The sequence below is a fragment of the Ixodes scapularis genome, unplaced genomic scaffold (genome assembly GCF_016920785.2).
Source record: "Ixodes scapularis isolate PalLabHiFi unplaced genomic scaffold, ASM1692078v2 PGA_scaffold2__306_contigs__length_199485367, whole genome shotgun sequence".
Taxonomy (NCBI): Eukaryota; Metazoa; Arthropoda; class Arachnida; order Ixodida; family Ixodidae; genus Ixodes; species Ixodes scapularis.
Window position 1 is genome coordinate 152,802,481 of NW_024609857.1, and position 11,542 is coordinate 152,814,022.

The following is an 11,542-nucleotide window of genomic DNA, read 5'->3' on the forward strand; positions in this document are numbered from 1 at the left end:
AACTGTATGATTTCAATGAAAAAGTGCTTGTGTTTAGGAATTGTAAAAAGCTAAAGGGATCAAAGATATCGGTATCGAATGATTATTCCCAAGTCACCCTAAACAGGCGTAAACACCTTTGGGATAGCGCAAGATCGGAGAGGGCCAGTGGAACTCACGTACGACTTATTCATGATAAGATTCAGATAGATGACCAAATGTTCGTCTGGAACGATGCCGATGATTGTCGTGAAAAAGTTGGCAGCCATCGAGGTTCGCAAAAGCAAGCTAGATAACTCCCTGATAACAAAGAAAAATGCCTCCGTCTGATTAACGTGAATGCAAGAAGCCTTCTTAACAAAGTGGAAAGTCTGGAGCACTTGTTACTGCTGTACAACCCGCATATTGCTGTAGTTACCGAAACCTGGTTACATGACCACATAAATGATTGCGAGATTGTGCCACCATCATACAAAATACTCAGAAAAGACAGAGGCTCCCGTGGTGGGGGAGTCGCTTTAATTTACAAGAACTACCTTTCGTGTATTTTGATGCCTGAGTGTTCATTTACTGAGAGTTTGTGGTGCCGAGTAAAGTTCGGCGGGCATTCCATTGTAATTGGCGGGGTTTATAGATCACCTGATTCATCGCCGCAGTTTTTAGAGAATATCTATGATTATTTACAAGAAAATGTCACCTGTAGATCTAAAATAATAATTGCTGGTGATTTTAATCTTCCTAGCGTTAAATGGGACCAACTAGATCCTGGTGTGACAGATGTTAAAAGCGGTGAATTATTGCTTGACATTGCTTTTTCTAACAATCTATCACAGGTGGTTCAAGAGTTTACTAGAATTACTGATTCTTCCCGTTCTATACTAGATTTAATTTTGGTGTCAGAATCTTTGAAAAATTATGAGGTGGTTGTTGAAGATGGATTGTCGGATCATAAATTGGTGTTGCTGTCCATCAAATTAACCGCTCAATCACTAAATGCAAACTGCCCGACAACTGAAGTGTATGATTACAGTAGAGCTGATGACGTCAGTATTCTGGATCATTTAGAAATAAGCCTTTCTTCTTTCGTAGATATACAAGACGTGAACCAGTTGTGGAATCAGTTCAAAAAGATAATACGTTACTGTCTTGATAAGTTCGTTCCAAAAAAAGTGAAACGTGTTGCAAAGCAAAACCCCTGGGTAACGAGAGAGATAATTCATCTCAAGCGTAGAATAGCACGTCAACGAAAGAAAAAGCCGCGTAATAAAACTACAATCCAAGAGATATCTCGTATTCTTAAAGATAAACTAAAATCTGCAAAGGAACGATACTTTACTGAGGTCATGCCTGAATTTATAAGAACGTCACCTCGTAGGTTTTGGCGTCACCTCGCGCCGTCGAGAGATAGTGTGCAGTACGTGGCTCATGACAATCATGTCATCACTGATCCAGGTGAAATGGCGAATTCGTTTAATGATTTCTTTCAGTCAGTTTTCTTAGACAATTGTGACCTCGCCGAAAATGCTGGTGAATTTAGTCATGAGTCACACTCGAATATGCCAGAATTGCAAGTTACAGAAGAGGGTATCTTTGCGCTACTATTAGATATGGACACAAAGAAAGCAGTCGGTCCAGACGAAATACCCAATACCTTCCTAAGGCGCTACGCCGAGTGGGTCTCAAAATATCTTTTTGTTATTTTTAGTGCTAGTCTAGTAAATTGCGAAGTACCATTAGATTGGTTATCAGCGAGGGTCGTTCCAGTTTATAAATCTGGAGATAAACATTCAGTTGAAAATTATCGTCCCCATTCCCTCACGTGTGCATGTTGCAAACTACTAGAGCATATTGTTTCAAAGGAGTTGTTTAAGTTTTTAGAACATTCGAATATCTTTCTTTCGAACCAGCATGGATTTCGAAAATCCCTCTCCACTGTGACCCAGCTTACAGAAACATTGCATGACTTCGCCACGTCTATGAACAACAGAGGGCAGATCGATGCCTTATGCCTAGACCTATCGAAAGCTTTCGACCGAGTACCCCATCCTGAACTTATAAATAAATTACTGAAACTGGGTATAAACCATAAAGTTATCCTGTGGATCAAGGCCTACCTTACAAATAGAAAACAATTTGTAGAAATAAGTAAAACAAACTCTTGTTATGTCCGCGTTCCCTCGGGCGTTCCGCAGGGATCCGTTTTGGGACCTGTTTTATTCTTGTGCTATATAAACGATATAGTGGAAAATATAGGACCCTCTATTGCGGTGCGCCTGTTTGCAGATGACTGCTTGTTGTATTCAGTTATCTCTTGCCACGATGATCAGGTCCGGCTTAATTCGGCACTGCAGACAGTAGAAAAATGGTGTAAGGAGTCAAAAATGAAAATTAACTTAGCTAAAACTATACATTGTACTATAACTAACAAAAAACAAAATATTCTACCATTTGTATACAAGCTTGGAAACGAACCTTTAGTACAGGTGAACGAGTTTAAATATCTTGGCCTTACCATATCATCAAACTTAAGCTGGAAAACTCACGTTGACAATGTGTGCTCAGCTGCTAGGAAAAAACTCTGGTATCTCAAGCGCAATCTCAAGCTCGCACCCCCTGAGACAAGACTAACTGCATATAAAGCACTAATACGGCCTACTCTAGAGTACGCTTCTATAATTTGGGATCCTTTTAGAGCCTATCAGATAAATAAACTAGAAAAAATACAAAGGATGGCAGCCAGATTTATATTGTCGAGATATCAGAGAACAGAATCAGTACAGGAAATGCTTAACTATCTCAACCTTCCAATGCTCTGTGACCGTAGAAAAATAGCACGCCTTAAATTCTTTTATATGCTACAAAATGGCCAATTTAATTTTAATACGGACCCTTACATAGTTGCTCGGCAGATCAGGCCTCTCAGAGGCAACCACTTAAACCACTACCAAATAGATACGGCAAATATTGATGCATATAAATACTCCTTTTTTCCAAGAACGATAACTGATTGGAACAGCCTACCACAAGAATTAACAACAGCAAATACACTAACCTTGTTTGAAAAAAGCATTCTGAACCTTTTTCAATGATATCTATCGAATCCTTAGTATTTCCTATTCACGTATAATCATGAGAAAATTGTGATGTTATTGTGTGATGTCTTTGCTTCGTCGCTGTTTGACGATTTATAAATTCAATGTCAAGCGCTATTTTTGTATGTTTGAATTGTTGTTGATACAGTGTCCTTGTTTCTTTTTGTATTTGGTCATATGTATTCTCGTGCCTTGTGCACCCCTGTAACAACCCTAACGGGTTAACAGTATACCTAAATAAATAAAAAAAAAAAAATGGGAGCTTTTCAAACAAGAATTTAAACAGATGGCAATTGAGAGAGCTAGTGTATTAAAATTCCAGAAGTCTGAGACCGAGAGGACGTTGATAAGTAATTTACGTGCCTTGGTTCAACTTGAATGTCCAAACTCTGGACAGGGTTTGGAAGATATTATCCGCATAAAAGCCGAGCTTGATAAATTTCACCAAGAGCGTTATCAAGGCGCTGTTATACGTTCTCGTGCTGTAAAATATTTTTTAGGAGAACAGCCAACAAAGAAGGTAATAGGGGAGGAGAAAAGGTATGCGATGACTAAAGAAATTCAAGAGATAAGGCAAAACAACATGATTATTAGAAATAGCGAAGCTATAGTCGAAGCTTTTTCTGAACATTACAAAAATATATTCGGCAAAAAGATTGCCTCTACAGATATAGAATATCTAAAGGAGCTTGTAACATTGCTTCCACAGTTAGATAAAAAACACACAAAAGAATTGGAAGAACCGATCAGTTTAGCTGAGGTAGAAAACGCTGTGGATGCCCTTCCAACAAACAAAACCCCAGGACCGGATGGTATTACTGCAGAATTTTATAAACTTCGCAAAAACACTTTATGTCCCATCTTGCAGGAGATTTTTCAAGAGGCCTACAGAAACAAAAGTCTTCCGCCCTCATTTCTGCATACACACACTATTCTTATTCCAAAGACAGATGACCAAAACAAACTTTCACAAGTGACTGGCTATCGACCAATCACATTATGCAATGTGGACTATAAAATATTTGCTAAAATACTGACAAATAGACTGCAGCGCGTCATTTGCGAGTTAGTAGGGGATCACCAGACGTGTGGAATTCGTGGAAGGTCCATTCAGACAAATATTCATATTGCCAGAAGCGTATTAGAGTGTGTCACCAACAGCAGCTCTCAGGTAGCGATGCTGCAAGTTGATCTCGCAAAAGCATTTGACCGTGTTAGTCACAATGTTCTTTTTATGATTTTGTCGCACATTGGCGTTGGTGATATGATACTTCATGGCGTTAAAATGTCGTACACAAACTGTTGTACACGCTTAATCATAAATAACAAAGTTACAGAAAGCATTCCAATTTGTTCTTCAGTTCGACAGGGCTGTCCATTATCTCCATTACTTTTCACTCTATATCTAGAACCTTTGTGCCAAAGTATAATAAGAAGTAGAAAAATACAAGGCTTTACTTTGAGTTACACTGAAATTAAAGTTCTAGCATATGCTGACGATGTCGCATACTTCTGTAATGATAAGAAAAGCGTGACCCATGCCATGGATCTCACTCGCAGATTTTGTGAGGCCACTGGAGCCTCGGTAAATCTAGATAAGTGTCGCGGATTCTGGCATGGGACCTGGGCGACAACGCCCAAGCAATACGAAGGCATAGATTGGAGCTGCACTCCGTGTAACTATCTAGGGGTACCATTGAAACACTACCGAAATAGCACGTCCTACTGGTCCGGAGTTGCGACTGAATTGAAACAACGAGCCAATAACTGGTCACAAAAGAATTTGTCAGTGTTTGCACTTTCGACCATCTGTAATATGTTTCTGGCGGCTAAAGTATGGTATGTCTTGCAGGTATTGCACTGTACACGAACTAGTATTCAAAAATTACACAGGGTTTTTGCTGTTTTAGTATGGAAGTCCACTTGGGAACCCATGCGTCGTGACAATTTGTTCTGTCGTGTATCAGATGGTGGACTCGGCCTTCCCCATTTATTTATACGTCAGTTGGTTTCACGTTTTCTTTTCCTACGGGACCAGAAGCACCCTTTTCTTCGTGAAGTCATTCAGGATAGGCTCGCATATTACCTACCTGACTTTATCGTATCCACCGTGGGAGACCAAACCTGTTTGTTAGTAGGATATCTTAAAGAAGTAGTCGATGCTTTTCAGTTTTTATCAGTAAGGTTTTCAAAAGAATACTTAGTGACTGTTTCACGTAAAAAGTTGACAAGGGATCTTGTGAAAACCCTATTTCCAATGCCAATTTACCGCTCAATGTTTAGCAATGTTTCCCAACGGGATGTACTGCGCCGGGTAAAGAAGATGCCCATCCCCCCTGCAGCGAAAACTTTCTTTTTCAAATTGCATTGTTACGTGTTACCCACGAAGGTGTGGCTACGAGAGAAAGGAATATTCGTCCCGTGGTCAACAAACTGTACATTATGTAAAACGCCTGAAACCATTGAACACATTTTTATTCACTGTTGGGATGCCATTTTCTTCTGGGATATTCTACAGCGCACTTTAAAAAAAGGATATTGATATTACACCCTATTCAATTCGTTTCCTGCCTGTATCATCTTATGATAACTTTCCGTATGACATTGTAATGCTCCTAGCGTTGTATAGCATGTGGAAGTCCCGCCTTGACATAAGGAATGAGAATTATCATCCAAAAACAGTACGCCTGCATTTCATTCAACTTGTTATCCGCGTCAGAAGCGTGTATGATATCCAAACTGTAGTTCCTGATTGGATGCCTCTGTTTAACAGTCTTGTAGACATTAGAGAGTTTTAACATGTGTAGTATGATTTTGTAGAGTGTACCCTGAACGACAACGTTGTGATCCCATAATTTCTTCTTCCATGTAATAAAGAAAAAAAAAAAAAAGCCTCAGTAGCTCAGTGGGGAAGGCGTCGGCTTCACACGCGATAGGACCGGGTTCGATCCCCCGTGAAGTTTTTTTGTTTTTTTTTGTTTTTTCAAACATTTTTTGATGTTTACATATCTTTTTCTTTTTTTTACAATCATCACTGAAGAAGCGAACAAAAATAACAAGCAAATGTTGTGGACGATACTTCGCTGAATTAAATGGTATCAGATTTCCGTTTTGACACCTGCGAACTCAATGTAATCACTTTCTACAAAATGCAAGGAGCATATAAATCAGGTAGCGTCCGCTTTCCGAGGTGCCCGTAAATGTTCTACAGGAATTGCAGCCAGCCATTGGTCCCGATCCCGCTGATCTTTTGGAAACTCTGTCGCACAATGCCACTTTTTTTTTTTCGGATGCAGGACATGTGAGCCACCTCTTCACGCAACATCTTGGGTGTATTCTTTTCGGAGCCGATCATGGAAATTCACCACGGGCACTCACTACTCATCTCCAACTCCTCAATGTACAAATCAACTCATCTTGGAGTACAGAACAACGAGCGGAACAAACATAACTGCTAAAGAATCGCACGCCGCATGTCGTGTCGTCTGCTACGGAGAGTAGAAAAAAAACAAAAAACGCACGGTCGGGTGTAGCCACGTGACTTCCGCCAGTCACTCTCTTCTCTCCACTTCTCCGACCTCCGTCGGGTTTCGGTTTCGGTTTCGAGCAGTTGCGTCTTTTGGCTTTATTAAAAAAATACGCTACTCTGTTGCAAAATATTAATTGGGTAGTCCTCCGACACCATAATAAAGCGCCTGGCAAAAAATAAAAAAAATTTTTTGGGGGGTGTCAGTGTCCCTTTAAGACTCAGTCAAATCACTTAGGGCCGGTTGCACCAACGCCGCTTAGCGCAAAGCGGAGATTAGCCGGGAACCTAAGCTTAGTTTCGGTTTCGTTCTGTTGCACCAAACTCGCTTATCGCTAAACCTAGCACTAAACTACGCTTAACTTAAGCGCTCAACATTGGGCGCTTTGCTTTTGGTTGTTTCTTAATCCTGGATTAAAAACATGGCGGCTGGTTTGTCGCGGTCGACCAACACCTCCTAGACTATTTCAAGGCCCCGCAACGTTCCCTTTCCACAACACGACGTCATCACTGTGAGATCGGTCCAAATCCGAGAACAACGGGCTTGGCTTGGAACGACTTACGGCTTTTGTATAATGTGTGGCCCGGCGCAAATAGTTAGAAAACGTTTCAAAAAGCTATTCTTATAAAACGTGAATAATTGAACTAGTAACAACAAAAAATTCTTTTCGACGCTTTTAAGTACGAAATATTTTACATGCCTACATTTTTGCTACGTAAGAAACTTAATTCCGTTGACGTGTGGAGCGCAGTATCGTGGAAGGCACGAATTTTGGTGGCGCGTACTGCCACATCTGGCAACCATAAACAGTAGTAACGGCGCATTTGTTTCTGGCCGCTGGCGTTGATGTGCTGCTTTCTGTTTTGTTCTTGTTTGTTCTCGGGTTACGCGACATGCCTGGCTGCTGTTGTGCGCCGAACTGTAACTCAAACTATGTGAGTGGGCCGAAAGTGCGGGTTTACCGCTTTCCTTCTGATGCGGAACGAAGAACGGCTTGGACAAAAGCAATACCTCGCGAAGACTTCGCGCCAACGAAGTACAGCGTGGTGAGTAATTCCTCTTCCGCTGTTTAATTTTCGTGGTTGTTGCGTGTTCCCTTGCTGTTCGGGGTATTGCAATGATTCTTGACCTTACCAGCTAGGATGTCTTCGTTTTCTTCCTTGACGCGGGGAATAGTTTTCAAGCTCTCGCGTATAGTTCCGAACGGATTACGAGGACTTACAGAAAGTAGTTTTGTGTCTATACAAGTGCGCATTAGAATTATTGCGACGTGTAACTTACCGCTCCCCATTTTATTGTCTTGGTATTGTGCGCGAATCGCCTGTCCTATATTGAGATTTTTGCACTTCCTACAGGTCTGTGAAAAGCACTTTTCTCCGGGTGACTTCGCCACTACTACAACGTACACGGACGAAAAAACTGGACGAGTGCTTGAAGTTCCTCTTCAATTACGGCGGCTGAAGCCCTGCGCTACTCCTAGCATCTTCCCCAACTGCCCTGCATACCTGTCCCGCAACACACCTGCTGCCCGCGAAGGTCCTGAAGAAAAGCGCGCTCGGCTTGAAGCGGAGGCCCTGTAGCAAGCACTGGCGCGCTCCACCGAAGCTTATGAAGACGAACAGAGAAATAATTCCGTTAGCAGCTTTGACGAACTCGTGGCTGCTCTCAAGGAATTCCAGGTGGCCGATTTCTGGACAAAGCTGGTCACTGACAAGCAAGTGCTTTTTTTGAACTTTGCTCCTCGAGATGCACCAGTTGTGCGCTATTCAGTGACGGTCTCTGCAGATCTTTCATTGAAAGCGTTTTTTGGGGACCTGCAGCTCGACAAGGTTGGTCTTCTCATTTTTCCAATGTGTGTGTCCGACATTAGGGAGCTAGAGAAAGCTTTAGAGGTTGTGCATGGTTTTGCCAAGAACTCCTCTAACGATCAGCAGCGACTAGAAATTGTCTTAAAGAAGACAGTGGCAATCCTAGAGGAGCTGTCATCAGAAAATGTCCCTCATGAGTGGCAAATGGAAATTGTGAACTTCTTAATGCAGCAGGTACACATGCTTCTAAGCAAGTCTCCGAATTACCCTGCAGACCTGCTTGTGTTTTCAAGCCTCGTGTTTACAATATCCCCACACGCTTATAGGTTCATCCGGAGCACGTCAAAGCTCAAACTGCCCCATCCTGACACTATTAGGCGTGTTTGTGCGTCTTACGTTGTCAACCCTTGTACAGAGCAACAAAGTACCTTATTTCTCTCATATGCAAAAAGACTTGTAGCTGCAATGAACGAGCATGAGAAGACTGTAACGCTCGTCATGGACGAGATTCACCTTCAGCCATACCTCGACTATAAGGGTGGAACCGTAGTGGGAATGGCCGCAAACAGTACAATTGCTGCAAAGACAGCATATGTGTTCATGATCCAAAGCCTTTTGTCAGCGAGCAAAGATGTTGTGCATATTCTGCCAGTAGCACAGATAGATGCAAAACAGTTGCATGAATTTCTTCGTCAGCTGATAAATGAGCTCGAGAAAACTGGACTTCGAATTATTGCAGTAGTTTCAGACAATAACTCCATCAATGGCAAAGCTATGTCATTTTTTTCCCAACCTCCGAAGGTTAACACTGTGTACCAACATCCTTCGGACCAATCAAGGTCCCTGTTTTTTATTTTGGATACTGTTCACGTGCTCAAGTGTGTACGGAATAACTGGCTCAACCAGCGAAACAGCAGCAAGTGCATGTTTTTTCCCGATATTAATGCTGCTGGTGATCAACCACATGTGCTGACAGCTTCGTTTAATGCCTTGGTAGAGCTTCATGAGAGAGAGAGAAATGAGCTAGTGCGACTTGCGCCAACTTTATGCTTGAAAGCACTCAAACCTTCGAGTTTGGAGCGACAGAATGTCAAGCTTGTCCTGAAGATCTTTAACATTCTTACTGTTGCAGCACTTAGAAGCACCAAGGCTGCAACACTGCAGCATGCCAAAGGCACAGCTGAATTTATTAACATTATCGTTATGTGGTGGTGCATAGTAAATGTGAAAACGCCAAACAAGGGTCGGCGTCTTCGGGACAAGCTTCAGGAACCCATAACGGTAATGTCTTGCCCCCAAATTGATTTCCTGAACAAAGTAGTCAAGTGGCTAGACTACTGGAAAAGCCTGAAGCATGATGCAGGCCACCTCACGAATGAGACACACAATGCACTTCGTCACACATCGCTTGCTTTAGTTCAGGTGTCGCGTTACTGCATTGAAGAACTCGGCTTCAAGTATGTCCTTGGTAAATTTCAGTCTGACTGCCTTGAAGATAGGTTTGGACGGTACCGACAATTGAGCGGCGCACAGTACCACATCTCGATCCGCCAGATATACGAGTCGGAACACAAACTCAGATTGCAGAAGGTTCTTGAGCTTCCCGAGTTCGACGACATCTCGCTATGTGCCCGCACTGATGCGGTGAATGCTGCCGTGAACCAGTTTGATGTTGAAGTGACAGCAGTTGACGTAGAAAAAAAAGAACACATGCTCCCAGCTATTACATACGTGGCTGGGTACTGTGCGCATGCTGCGCTGAAAAAGCTGATGTGCCCATTCTGTAAAGAGAACCTTGTGGTTGACAACCGCTCTCTTGAAATTGAGGCAGAAGAGCTCATTGCTGGTGTAACAAGAGGTGAACTAAAGTTCCCGCAGGCCGTGGTGGTAAATGCCGTGCTGGCAATGAATATTGTGCTGGAAAAACTGAGCAGCGAAAGGTACGCGTTAAAATTTTATTCTTGTGAAAAGCAAAAAGATTTGCTTGTGTCCCTGACAACACCCCTTGTTGAGTATAACGAAGATCTGGACGTCTGTGAAAACGGCCATTTACCTCACGTGGTGATGGGTTATGTACTAAGTGCGGCTGCCAACACTTTGTTGAATAACTTGTGCAAACGAGAAAACAACATGCTTGCTGAAGCCAAAGCTGCAAAACGGAAACTGAAGACGCTTCAGGCATAAGCGCATAACGTCTGCTATCATTTCGACTGCTGCCTGGAAATTATTGTCACATAAGTGTTTTTTTCGTGTGTGTGTGCTCCGACTTATTTCTGTTTCTTGTTCTTCAATTTGTGCAAACAATGTTTTTGGGGACATTGCTGTATGTTGTTTAGAACTTCGAGGATTTCCTTATTGCTTTGTTCTGTTGGAAATGTTGATGTAATAATATTTTTGTTTGAAACTTCGGTTATGAATGTGCTATCAGTTCATTTGTGGAAGCTATTCCCGAGAAATTGTATTTTTTCCACAAACCCAAGTTCTTCCTGCTTATTCCTGCAAAATAAAGAGTGAAATTCTGTACCCCCGAAAAACAGTTGTGATGTTTTAATAATGGCTGTGAAAATCGGGGCGCCAGGACTCTTGCTTTTAATTGTGTTATTTAATATGTTCGCAAATCGTGCGCGAGTCCTGGACTCCTTAAATGTTCGTAGATATAGGCGACATGGAAGTGAGAATTCGAAGAATAAATACAAAACACGACTTGAAACGTCCATCGAGCGCCACTCTGTTTCGTGTGCGTTTCTTCTACGTCCTTGTTTTGCGCTTTTAACCTTTTAAATAATCATGAACCAACTAGCTCGAACCAAAGTATTAATTCCTACGAGCTTTTCTGAAGTAAAACGTATTGTCAGTGTTCCATTCTCGAAAATTCAGCGCCGAGAACGAAGAGACTCGCATTACGAAGCCCGACCGAGTGGGTGAAGCCAGCTTCCAGGCCGATCTCACTTCGATGACGTCACGGGAGCCTGCGGAGGCCTTGAAATAGTCTAGGAGGTGTTGGGTCGACGCGGTGGACGAAATTGGTTGTGCAAAGTGTTTTAGGCTACATCAGCGTGAAAGTCTCGACAAAATGACCTTCGATTGTGACAAGGATGCAAAATATTGTCGCGTGAAGTGTTTATCGACCCCTGTT

The 11,542-nt window shown here is 42.3% G+C and overlaps 1 pseudogene; it reads left to right on the top strand.

The window, feature by feature from the left end:
• The first annotated feature begins 7,095 nt into the window (after positions 1-7,095).
• LOC115317955 lies at positions 7,096-10,940 on the top strand (annotated as a pseudogene).
• Positions 10,941-11,542: the final 602 nt, after the last annotated feature.